The following is a 12,790-nucleotide window of genomic DNA, read 5'->3' on the forward strand; positions in this document are numbered from 1 at the left end:
GTCTCCGTTGTCCTGACGAAAGCAGGGCTTGCCTTGCCCCAGGCCCCGGGGCCAGCACAGGGCAGGTGGCAGGCAGCCCGCAGCCCCCACCCCTGCACCCGGGCTCCTGGCGCTCCCTCCTTCCCTGTGCAGCGGTGGATGATACTTGACTAGTTGCCAAACATTCTATTTTGGTCTCTGAGCTCATGTGACTGAGCCGTGACAAGGAGGCCGTCTTTCACACCAGCCGAGTCACGGGTAAGGCTCTGATGTGGGTATTTTTGGTGTGGGTCAGAACTGTGCTGTTTCTAAATGTTCTCTTTCTCCTCCCCTAAAACCAGCAGGAGGCCCAGAGGGGAGGCAGCTGAACTTCGGAAAGGGGGTCACAGAGGAGCCTGAAGCAGGGTCTGGGGGCCCCCTGCAGGGTCGGGGCGTCCTGGCTTCCCTCCAGCCTTCCTCCAACACGGGCTCTCCACACACTGACTTTGTGAGCTAAGCGTTCCTCATGCCGCAGTCCCTGGTCTTCTAAGTGACATTGATTGAGAAACCTGAATGGGCGGCGGTGTTTATGAAGGACACTCAGCACTGACCGGGCACTGAGGTTGGGGCTTGCATATTGAGGAGGAGCATCCTGGATAATTAACCTCTGAGGCCTGGGGACCCCAAAATAGTGGGCAGGGAGGCCTCCAGGAAGAGCAGCGAAGTCAATGCGGTCAATTATTTGTCATTTACAATTTAAATAAACCCCCGTGATCCCATTAACATCTCAGTCAGAATCGGGTAAGCCGCTGTGTGAGGTGTGAGGTGTGCAGTTGTTTTTCTGGGACCAGGCGAGCTCCTTCCTGGACTTCACCCGGAAGGACTGGGAGGACTGGGGCTTCTCAGCTGTGGGCTGTGTCTGGAATGGACTGGACCCGGGAAAGGAATCCAGGAAGTGAGGGTGGAGCGGATGGTGCCAGGGGGTGCAGACAGGGAGGAGGCGGCTCAGGGGGGCAGCTGCAGGGCAGGTGGGGCAGCAGGTGAGGAGGAGGGTGTTAGAGGACCCCCCTCCCCCCAGCCGGCCAAGCACAGGCCCCAGCAGGAGCGCGTAGGACTCTCCTTTTACCACAGTCCAACCTCCACCTTCTGTCACCTGCCTGGAGTAAGGTGATGAGCCCTGAAGGTGCACTTTGGGCAGGGCGTGGTGAGAGAGGAGTGGCCCCTCATGGGCCACTGAGTGGCTTGGGCTGTCCAGGGAAAACTTTCTGAAAAGTCTCATGTGCTTTCTTTTCATTTTTTTTTTCAGTATTATTTTCAAAGGACCAGCTGGCAGTTGACAGCTATTGAAAGGAGAAAAGATGACTGCCAAATCAAAGTGGGACACCAGCACGTGCTGTGGGGACCGGAAGAAGGAATCGGAGCCTTTCCACCTCTGTGAGTTGGGATTCCACCCCTCTGTGTGTGTGCATATGGGCGTGTGCATCCGTGTGTGTACATGTGGGTGTGTGCGTGTGCTCTGGGGACCCACAGCCTCAGGGGTCGAGGAAGGCCTGTTCACACAGAGAGGCTGCTGAGAGGGGCCCCCGCATGGACCCCCTGGGTGGTTTGCACCCCAAGAGGAAAGCACTGGACAGCGTTTGTGAGCTCTGATGGGGCCGCCCACTGTGCCTCCTGCCCCACCGCCTTTTGGCTGAGCATGTGAGGTCTCAGCTCCATCTGTGGCATCTCCTGACTTCGCATCCAGCTTAGCAGCAGCCTGTGCTCCAGGCAGACCCTCACCCAGCCCGACCTCAAGAGCTTGATAAGCTCTCCATTATTGGACTTCTGGAGCTCCTTCTGGTGGAGAGGGAAGAGAGAGGCTTACCCCACACAGGGGCCTCTGCTCCCCAACACCTGGGCTGCATTTCTCCCAGGAAGGCTGTGGGACCAGAAGACACCCCTTCAAGTCCACCAAGAGTTGGCAAGAAAGACCCTTGATCACCAAGGGACATAGGGGACTCCCCTCCAGGCTCCCCTGGTCTTCCATCAGGAGTCTGACCTCTTTGTCAGGAGTCAGGACTTTTCCAAAGCCTTGCTCTCGTTCTCCATGGTGAGAGTCAGAGATGGCCCAGTAGCTTGGTGCTGACACCCAGGTGTCCCCAGGAGAGTCCTTCCCGGCCTGCCTCCAGGTCACACAGCATGGGGCCAGCTCTGATGGTGCTGGATCTTCCACCTGGGGATGCCCTTGGGTAGCTGGAGATGACCGTGGACTCCCTGGATGGCTACCCAGGAGGGCTACCCCATGCACACTCACAGAATTCTGCAGCTAAGTCAGTGGCACCGTTGGGCCATCCAGGGCTGGGCTGCCCAGTGGAACTTCCTGTGGTGTGGAACCACCTAGGTGGCCACTGTCCAACATGGCGGCACCAGCCACACATGGTTGTGAACACTTGAAGTACAGCCAGTGCAGGTGACCAAAGGCACCCCGAGAAGTCCACTTGGGGAGTCAAAGGACCACAGCATCACGGAGCCTTGTGGCTCCTGGGTGCAGGACACACCCTCTTGTGAGGATTTCTTAGACAACCACCCCCCAGAGAGGGCCAAGCACAGGCCCCAGCAGGAGCGCTGGCGACTCTCCTCTTTCCACAGTCTGTCACCTGCCTGGAGTGAGGTGCTGAGCCCCCTGAAGGCACACTTCGGGAAGGGGGTGGTGAGAGAGGAGTGGCCCTCATGGGCCCATGGGGAGCCCTCGGCTCTAGCTGACCACACAGCTGGAGAGGGGTGGGCTTGGGGGCAGCAGGTGTAGCATGGAATGTTCTGGACGAGCTTTGGTCATGGGGAGAAGGAGGCCAGAAGGAGAAAGCAGTCAGGGCGGGTCCCAGGCCAGGGCAGCTGGCACTGGGAGGTGATGGGGAAGGCCACCACCCTCTCCTCCTCCTCCCAGGCACACACCCACCTGCAGCCCCAGAGCCACCAGATCACGTGGCCTTTCCAGCGTCAGCAGGGGATGGCCTCTTCTGAAGCCAGTTGACTGCCCAGCCTTGCTGTTGGCACTGAGTTCCAGGCTGTACCGGTGACCTGCCCAGCCCAGGTGCAAAGCCATGACCAGCTGGTGGCTCCAGGTGGCCTGCTGGTGGCTGGGCAGGAGGGGCTTCTAGCTGGGGGAGCGAGGAAGCCAAAGCCAACCCCAGCCTTCTCAGAGGCAGGTCCACTTGGAGAGGCCAGGAGCGGCCCCCAGCCCCAGTGAAGGGGAGCACCGCAGCCTGGAGCAGGTGGCTTGTGGGCAGCTTGACTCGCATGGTCAACACAGCAAGCCCACGGGGACAAGGACACCAAGGCCCAGGAGGCTCAAGGGAAGGTGGGGCTCACAGCCTCACTCCTGGGACAGAGGATCCAGGCTCCGACCAGGCTCCAGCCCACACAGCCAGTGACCCAGGCGAGTCCCTAACCTCACCGTGCCTCAGTTTCCACGGCTGTAAATTACTCAAGCCTGGGCCTCGTCAGACCCTGGGGATGGCCCTCCTGGGCCGGACCAGCCTTCCCGGGTCAGTCTAAGCACAGGCGCTCAGGCGGCTGCTCCACAGCACAGCAGGGAAGATCCGCTGCCCAAGGGCCTTGACCCAGAGGGGGCTGTTCCTCCTCTCTCCCCAAGGGCAGGGTCGAGGCCAAGGGGCTGGGCACGGGGCTTCCAGCTCCTGTTTGAGGTCACCAGCTGAGTCAGTGGGTGTTCACCAACTTCATCTGGACCCCAGGTGACATCCTTGTTCAGAGAAGAAAAGCCAGGAGCCATGAGGGAGGGGGGACCCCCCTCCAGGCCAGAACCCCAGTGCTCTCAGGGGACAAAGCCAAAACGCATCCAGGAGAGCCCTGCCTGCCAACCAGAAGGCCCAGGGGACTGTCCACGGGAGTCCTGGCTTCTCCGAGTGGAAGGAGGTTCTCCCTACAGGGGCGTGGGGCAAAGTGCCTGCTGTCCCCTCCCACTGCGTGTTCAAGTCCTTGGGCCTGGTGACCAGGGCGAGCCATCACGTCAGTTGGAGTTCTTCCTGGGATCTGGCCTGTGGTAGGGACTGAGCTGCATTCCCCCAAAGTCCACCATTGACGTCCTCGCCCGCCCATGCCGCCTCCGAATGTTCCTCTGTTTGGAAATAGGGTCCTCACAGATGTCACTGACCAGGACAAGGTCACAGAGGAGTGATGCAGACTTCCTTCCTCAAAGGCTCACGGAACACAGCCCGTCACCCAGGAGAAGCCGGGGGAAGACCAAGGCGAGGCCAGGCTGCTTGTCCCTCCAGCCAGGCATCCTGGGGACTGCAGCCAACCGCCAGAAGCTGGGAGAGAAGCCGGGACGCACTCTTCTCCCACCGAGGGAACGCGCCCTGCCGACACCTCCGCTCACACCTCTGCGCTCCAGACGGTGAGAGCAGACGCTGCCTGTGAGCCACCATCTGGCATGGAGCAGGCACAGCTTCCTGCAGCTCAGGCAGAGCCAAAGCTCCAGGGCCTGGGGGCTGCCAGGGACAGTTGTGCAGCTCAAGCTGGAGCACTGAGCAGCCAGCTGTGCTGAGGGGGAGCACGGGCACCCTGGTGGCCCCCAAATCCTGTCCCCTTCCCCACAGCTCCAGGGACCAGCCCTGCCCTCCCCTGGACTCCCTCATGTCCGGCCAGCTCCCTTCTCCATCTGCTGGGCGTGGGCACCCTCTGAGGGTGGAAGTGGCAGGGGACAGCAGGAGCTCACTGTGGGAGCATTTTGATGAGGCTCGTCTTCAGCGGTGGACTCCTGAAGGCCAGGGCAGGTTCCCAGAGCTGAGCACTTTCCCGGGGTTTCTGGCCCCAGGCAGCCCCCGAGACGTCCACCAGGGCAGACACACTGCCGTGTCCTGTTCCCAGGCCACTCCCGTTTCCTCCTGGGCAGAAGCTCTGCAGCTAGGGCACAGGACTGCCCCCCGGTGGAATGGACGTGGACCCAGGTCTGCCTGGGAACACCACAGGTGGCCTCTGTCCCTGGATGGTGACATTCCTGCTGTGCAGTTGGTGGAAGAAGGAAAATGGAAGCCTGCGGGCCTTAGACCACACGATGGTGATGCTGAAACGGCAGACCCTGGACCCGGCCTTGACTGCTGGCTCCTGGGACGTGACGCGCCTGTCCTGGGTGCTCCCCCAGTGGGTCTCCGTGAGGAGTGAGAGCCTCCCAGCCTCCAGGTGCACAAAGGGGACTGGCCTGCCCTGAAGGAGCTGCTGGGACGCTCTCCATGGTCCTGACCTACGGGCAAGGGAGAGCCCACAGCAGACCCTAAGGAGGGGCAGGAGGAAAACAGGAAGTCACCTCCCTCGTCACCCCGAGTCCTGTTCTGCAGCTCTCCACCCCAAGCCTGGCCCGGCAGTTCTGGGGAACCTGGCCCCCGGGGTGCAGAGCCCCACTCCACCTCGCAACCCTGGAGTGAGTCTGTTAGAACTCTCAGCCAAGCAGAAGTGACACTGAGGTGGTGACCGTGCCTGCTACGTCATCTTTCTTGGTCACCTAGGAACAGCCTGAGCCATGGCTTCCCCCTCTGGCTGGGGAGGCTCCTGGTCTTCCATGGTGGGGAGATGGACCACAGTGCTGCCCAGCAGGGACACCTCAGGGGTCCAGCTCTTGGTGCCAGCAGGACCTGGGAGTCACCTGAGGGTGGGAGGTTTTCAGAAGACACACACCCACTCCTTCACCCCTGTAGGGATGCCCCGGCAAACACGGCAGAGTGGGTGGCTTAGGTGACAGAAGGTATTGTCCCATGGCTCTGGAGACAAGGAGTCCAAGACAAAGGGCCAGCAGGCAACAGCTCTAGGGATCGTCTGACCCAGGCCCCTCCCCATCTCCTGGTGGTGACTAGTGATTTGGTAGCAGAACCCTCACCCCCACCTCTGCCCTTGGCTTCACACAGCCTGGTCCCTGCATGGGTCTGGGTCCAAATTCCCCTTTTCATAAGGACAGTCACATGGGATGAAGGCCCACCCTGATGACTTCAATCAGCTTGACTTCCTCTCCAGGGAAGGTTATGGGGGGTCAGGAACAACCTGACTTACTGGGGACACCCTCCCACCCACCCCCAACTTAGGAACAAGTGGATGGTTTGGCAAGAAAATACGAGTCAGAGAGAAAGAACAGAACGGGAGCCCTGGCAGCTGGGGGGGTCCACCAGGATCCTGACTTAGAGCCACAGCCAAGGTGGGGCCCGAGTTGAACACGCCCCCAGGCCCCTGGGTAACCCACAGCCTGATGGCCTCACTGGTGGTCAGGCAGGTGCAGGGACAGCAGCCACCCGGCCCTCGGAGAATCCCTGACCCTGGGGCTCCTGCTGGCAGCCCTCAAGACCCACCTGCCCCTCCTCCATTCGCTCCTCCCCCCCAGCCCCCAGCCGCCCAGCAAGGCCGGGACAGGGAGGGGCGCCTCAGCTCGGAGAGGAGCCTGGTCCCCCCGCCCCCCACACATCTGAGCACAGCACCATAAATTGGGAGCCCATGACAGATGGGTAAAGCCATGCAGCTCAAAATAAATGACACCATAATGTCTGTTCAGAGACTGAGTGACAGAAACGTGCTCTCAAGTCCCCCGCGGGGCCCTGCCTCCTGCCCACTGGCCTTGACCCCCACCTACCGACCAGCGTGCCTGAGTAGGCACCTGCTGAATACTGTTGGACGACACAGGCGGATCAGAGGCCAGTCTGGCCTTGAAATTAAACATTCTTTTCTTATGTTTCATAATTAAAACGTTTTTGGTTTTATGAACCTGAGTATGAATGGTAACAAGTGTGTGAATAAATTTTTTAAAATGAATTCTGTGAAGAGGCATCTCAAGGGACTGAGGCCAGCTGCGCAGTCTGAGGGAAGAGTCCTCCATGGCCACCTTGCTTCACAGGCCAGCTACAAAGCAGGGGTCGCTGGGCACCCTCACTGCAGACCCCTGGCTGAAGATGTGAAAGTGTCCCCAAAAGTACTATCATGTAACTCCCCAGAACACTCAAAGCACAGGACAGCAACGCCTGCATTTAGGGTTTTGTGACAGCAAGAAATACCATCTAGAAGCACTTGGGGGAGAGGTGGTGGAGAGGGAGGGTGGGAGAGTGCCCAGTGCGAAGCCCTGTGTCCCCCGGCCTTCTCTCCCCAGTACCAAGGTGTGACCCTCCACACCAGTGCCACCCATCGGGGAAGCCTGCCTGAGCATCACAGAGATCCCGAGCACTCAATGGGCTGGTCACCAGCCACGTGGCCACTCTGATTCCTGCCGTTCCCCTCCAGGAAGTCAGCTGAAGCCCCTGTCCCCTACCCCCAGCCTCCATCCTGGTCTTTCTGGCCTGACCAGTGGCCTTCCTTAGTCTTTTCATCAGCATGGAGTAGCCAGGGGCCTGCCACAGGTCAGGCTGTCAGCACAGGACATGACAAGGGGCCGAGGCCACTTCCCAGGACTAGGACAACGGGCAGACCTGTGTTCAGGTGGGTCACAGTCTTAGCGACACTGTGACCTCAGCTTGTGATCCCCATATGAAGGGTGCGTGTGTTCTGGACACCTAAGGAGACGCGTGGGAGAATTTGTGGCAGAGTTATTGGACATCATGGAGGTGTGGACATGGGTGACCACACACGGCTGCCTGAGACATTCTGTCTCCAACAGTCTCCTTCGACAGAGAGCTACCCCTTCAGCGTCGGGCCTCTCAGTCCCTGCGAGTGGCAGCCGCAGGCTGCAGGGAGGGGCGAGCCTCATGATGACCCCTTCCCTTCAGAATCCAGGGTCGGTTATCAAACATTGCTCCGGATGAGAGCTCCTCCTCCCCAGCCTTGTGCAGGAACCTGAAGACTCGCAAATCCATTTTTAAATATTCAAAAGGCGCTGTTATCTACCTAAGTAGATGGGCTGAAGCGCCAGGAGCCGTTGCTGAACAATCAAAACTCGCTCAGCGGGGGTTACAGGTTGAATTGTGCCCCCCCCCAATTCTTAGGCTGAGTTCCCGACCCCCAGGCCCTGCTGGGTGTAGGGTCATGTAGAGGAGATTAGTTTAGGTGAGGTCATGTGGACTAGGGTGGCCCCCACCAGTCCGCCTGGAGCCCTTATCAGAAGAGGAGACCAGGACCCAGGCTCATGGAGGGACGGCCCTGGGGTTCAGGGTGAGCCCCTGTCTGTGGCTGAGGAGAGAGGCCCAGGGATGAAGCACCCCCCACATCCTGGACTTGGCCTCCAGGTGGTAGGAAGCAAACGGTACTGCCCAGGCCACCCCCCAGTGTGCCAGGGCAGCGGGGTCAGGGGCACTGGCCTCGGGTGGAGGGAAAACACGTCCCACAAACACACCGCGCCCTGTTGGCACGAACCTGGCTTCTCCCAGAGAGATTGGCAGAAAGAGCACTGAGCCCCCATCCAGGGTGAGCCCCCAGAGGCCCTGGCCCGACCCTCTCTGCTCCACCTGTTTATTTAGGAGATGGGGCATCACTCACCAGAGTTCTGCCCGCAGCCTCATCTTGGCATTTTGACCAATGCCAACTCCGGGGTGTACCTGGGCAGCCCACCCCACCCCAAGTCCTGGAGGCCATGATGAAATCACTACACCCAGCCCAGGGACCACCCAGAGAAGAGGGTTCTGAAAAGTGGGAAAAGAGAGGAATTGACCATTCGTCACTTGGAGAATCAGGCACCGAGGCGATCACGTCCATTCCAAGGATCATTGTTTCAACTGACCATGTGTTTCCAGCCCTCAAACAGGGAGGCCGGAGAGGCCAGCAGGGAGACCGGGCAGCCCGGCCTGATGGGTGCCACCCCACAGTGTCTCTGACTACAGAAGCAGCGCGCAGGCTCACAGGAGACGGGCGGGTGCTGGGAAGTCCATCCACCCTCACGGAGATGAGCTTAGGGCACTAGTGCAGGACGGTGAGCTAGACGTGCTTTGGGGAGGTCTCTCTGCCAGGAAGAGGAGGAAGGAGCCGGTTGACGGAATCAGCTTCTCACTTCTGCCCTTGGTTTAAGGGACGCTGCTCTGACCCTGTTCCCACCCAAAGCTTGGTTTGCCTCTAGGTTCATGTCAGCGGGAGAGATCCCCAGAAGGGGAGTCACCAATCTCAGGCCAGTCGCTCAGCAGGAAGACTGCCCTGCTCCCGGAGAGCAGCAGTGCCCAGGAGGGCCCCCCACTGACCCAGGCTAGAGCAAGGTAACAGTAGACGGGAGAGTTTCCCACTCGTCTCTGAAAGTAGTCACACCTGGGCGGCTGCCAAGGGCCGGAGCTGGGGATCGGCTCAGGACGCCTCCAGTCCTCGTCTGCACCTCTGGAGGTCATCTGAAGGGTCTGTGCACTTGACAGCCCATTCACTGGCCTGTGCTGGCCCTTCAGCTGCAGCCTGGTCAGTGCCCACCTGGACCCAGCCCTGGGAAGAGACCCCTTGGTCCCCGTGCTGTCCAGAGCTGTGTGTAAGCGCGATCCGGGCGAACAGAAACGCGTTTCCTCTCTCCACTGGCTCCTCTCCTCTTTGCCAGGAGACAGACTTTGCTCTCCGCAGGCAAATGCATTTGGCTCCTGAGTAAAGACGGGAGATTCCAGGTGTTTCCAGGCATGCGGGCACCCCCGACAATGGCCCCATTTGCTGCCGTTGCGGCCTCTTGCCTGGCTCCACGTCCTTGGTCACACATGGTGGGGATCGAGTCTCTCTGCTCTTTGTCCAACAGCAGGGCTCTGCTGAGCTTCCAGAAACCAACCCTGGTTGTGAGACTCAAAAGAGGCTGGGCACAGGGGACGGTCAGCCTGGCCAGAGCTCCAGGTGCTTTCAAAGGAGCAGGTTTTCCTCCAGGAGGCCACAGTCCATTAGAAGGAAAGATGGGCAGGTGTCATTCATATAGCCAGAGGCACGGCCAGCTCAGTGGTGACACCACTATGTCCACACGGTTTCTCATGCCCATGATTTTGGGCCAGGATAAAACACAGTGTCTGAGACAGACCTGGGCCTTGTGTGACCTGGATTTATGTTCCAGCCCTGCCACTTGCTGCAGTGTGACCTCACGGTGTCCTTGAGCATATGAACTCACAGCTTCCCATCAGGTTGAGGGACAAATGAGACGCATAGCCCACAGATGTCTCCAGTGGCCCCGCCACACACAGCCCTTGGTCCACCAGATCCCACTCACTGAGGACCTCACCCACTGGGGACCTCCTCTGGACTGGGCCCTGTTCTATGTGCTGTGGTCACTGCAGTGAATAAGAGACCAACATCCCTCCAGCAGTGGTCAGCAGCACCCATCATTCCTCAGGTCAAAGGCCTGAGGATCATCTGCTGTCCCTTCGTCCTGGCACCAGGGCTGACTAGTCATTTGAGGAACATTAGGTAAGACCTGCAGACAATTTTTGTTGTCATAACTGGGGAGGAAAGGATGCTACTGGTTGGGAAAGGGTAGATGCCAGGGTTTCTAGACAGCCCACAGGGCACAGGACAGACCCCCACGACAGAGATCCAGCCCCGAGTGTGGACAGTGCCGAGGCTGAGAGCCCTGCCTACTCCAGACCATCAACACAACCACAGGTCACCTCCAGCATGTACCCCAGCCCTACAACTCATCCCCAAACCATAGTCACCACCATCATTACTGTCACCACCATCACTATCACCATTGTCATCATCACCAACATCACTGTCACCACCATCATCATTACCACCACCACCATCATCATCACTGTCACCACCAGCATCACCATCATCATCTTATCACCATAAACATCACCGCCATCATCACTGTCAGCATCGTCATCATCACCATCATCATCACCATCACCACCATCATCATCACTGTCATCATCAGCATCACCATCACTATCATCACCATCATTGTCATCAATGTCACCACCATCATCACTGTCACCACCATCATCATCACCACCATCACCACAACCATCATTACCACTACCACCATCATCATTACTGTCACCACCAGCATCACCATCATCACCATTATCACCATAAACATCACCGCCATCATCAGTGTCACCACCGTCATCATCACCATCACCACCATCATCATCACTGTCACCACCAGCATCATCACTGTCACTACCAGCATTACCATCATCACCTTACCACCATAAACATCACCACCATCATCACTGTCACCATCACCACCATCACCACCATCATCATCACCACCATCACCAGCATCATCACTGTCACCACCAGCATCACCATCATCACCTTATCACCATAAACATCACCACCATCATCAGTGTCACCACCGTCATCATCACCATAACCACCATCATCATCACTGTCACCACCAGCATCATCACTGTCACCACCAGCATCACCATCATCACCTTACCACCATAAACATCACCGCCATCATCACTATCACCATCACCACCATCACCACCATCATCATCACCACCACCACCAGCATCATCACTGTCACCACCAGCATCACCATCATCACCTTATCACCATAAACATCACCGCCATCATCACTGTCACCATCACCACCATCATCATTACCATCACCACCAGCATCATCACTGTCACCACCAGCATCACCATAAACATCCCACCATCACCACCATGTCTCAAGGGGTGACCCTGCCCCAGACTCTGGGCTGGGTACTGCTTGAGTCAGCTTTTTTGCTGCTGGGACTAGGAGACCCGACCAGCCCAGCTGCAGAGGAGGAACAGTTCATTTGAGGGCTCATGGTTTCCGCGACCTCAATCCACGGATAGCAGGCTCCATTCCTCGGGGCTCCAGGTGAGGCTACACATCATGGCAGAAGAGTGTGGTGGAGAGGAGTGGCTCCCATGGTGACCAGGACACAAGCAGAGAGGGGACCCACTCACCAGATAAAAGTCAGACACCCCCCAGCCGCAGCCCAGTGCCCGCCTTCTCCAGCCACACCCGCCAGCCTTCAGCGACCACTCAGCTCATCCCTGTCGGGGATGAGGTCACCGACTGGGGCAAGGCTCCCACAGCCCAGTGATGTCTCCTGAACCTTCTTGCGTTGTGTCACCCGTGAGCTTGGGAGGACACCTCAGATCCAAACCATAACAGGTGCTTTCCACACATCCCCCCATCGCATGTAACTCCCCCACTCCCGGCCACACACACACGCACACACACACACATGCACACGCACACACACATAAACATGCACACGCACGCACACGCACATACACACACGCACACACGCACACACACACACACACACGCACACGTGCACATGCACATGCACATGTGCACACGCACACACACGCACCCCTCTGTGAGGAGGACATTGCTGCCCTGACTGCACAACCCACGTCCCACCAGCTCCGAGTGAACCTGCCTAAACTCTGCAATAGGCTTCCTGGCCGTCAGAGGACCTGTGGGACCTGAGGGTGAGTCACTGGCCTCCTGTCCCCCAGCTTGCCTCCCTGTACATGGGGACATCATGGCACCAGCTTCGCTGATTCGGAAGGACCCCATGAATGGGCCCATGAAGCAACTGGAGTAGAACCCGGCAGAGTGAGTCCTGGACACGGGTCAGCCAGGCCCTGGGCTGGTTTTAACGAGGACACTGAGGCCTTCGGGGGCGAGCACCTCCCTCCGGGTCCTCTGGGAAGGGCTCGGCCCCCGCCCACCACTGCACAAGGCGCGGCTGCCCTCAGGACAGGAGACGCTCGTCTTCCAAATGACCAAGACCTGGCTCCCGGCTCTTGTTCCAGGCGACCTCAGAGAGGAGGATGTCCTTCTGGTTTCTGTCCATGCTCTAGAAGCAGCAGACGCCCTACGCGAGGCTCCTGTGATCCCCACGGCTTGACCTTTCGGGAACCCCATCCTCCTCTCCAGCCTGCCGAGGCCACGTCCAGAAAATGTGAGACTTCTCGCCACCCC

The 12,790-nt window shown here is 58.8% G+C and overlaps 1 long non-coding RNA gene across 5 annotated transcripts; it reads left to right on the forward strand.

Moving 5' to 3' along the window:
- Window positions 1–49: 49 nt before the first annotated feature.
- LOC144369039 (uncharacterized) lies at window positions 50–6,747 on the forward strand. Of its 5 annotated transcripts, XR_013428464.1 has the most exons (4): window positions 50–237; window positions 321–1,125; window positions 1,265–1,392; window positions 4,087–6,747. It is a non-coding gene; the product is annotated as an uncharacterized LOC144369039 (long non-coding RNA). The 5 variants fall into 5 exon arrangements; XR_013428467.1 differs by lacking the exon at window positions 321–1,125 and having other exon boundaries at window positions 4,087–6,704; XR_013428468.1 differs by lacking the exon at window positions 50–237 and having other exon boundaries at window positions 253–580; window positions 4,087–6,704.
- Window positions 6,748–12,790: the final 6,043 nt, after the last annotated feature.

The sequence above is a fragment of the Ictidomys tridecemlineatus genome, chromosome 12 (genome assembly GCF_052094955.1).
Source record: "Ictidomys tridecemlineatus isolate mIctTri1 chromosome 12, mIctTri1.hap1, whole genome shotgun sequence".
In the NCBI taxonomy this organism is placed as follows: domain Eukaryota; kingdom Metazoa; phylum Chordata; class Mammalia; order Rodentia; family Sciuridae; genus Ictidomys; species Ictidomys tridecemlineatus.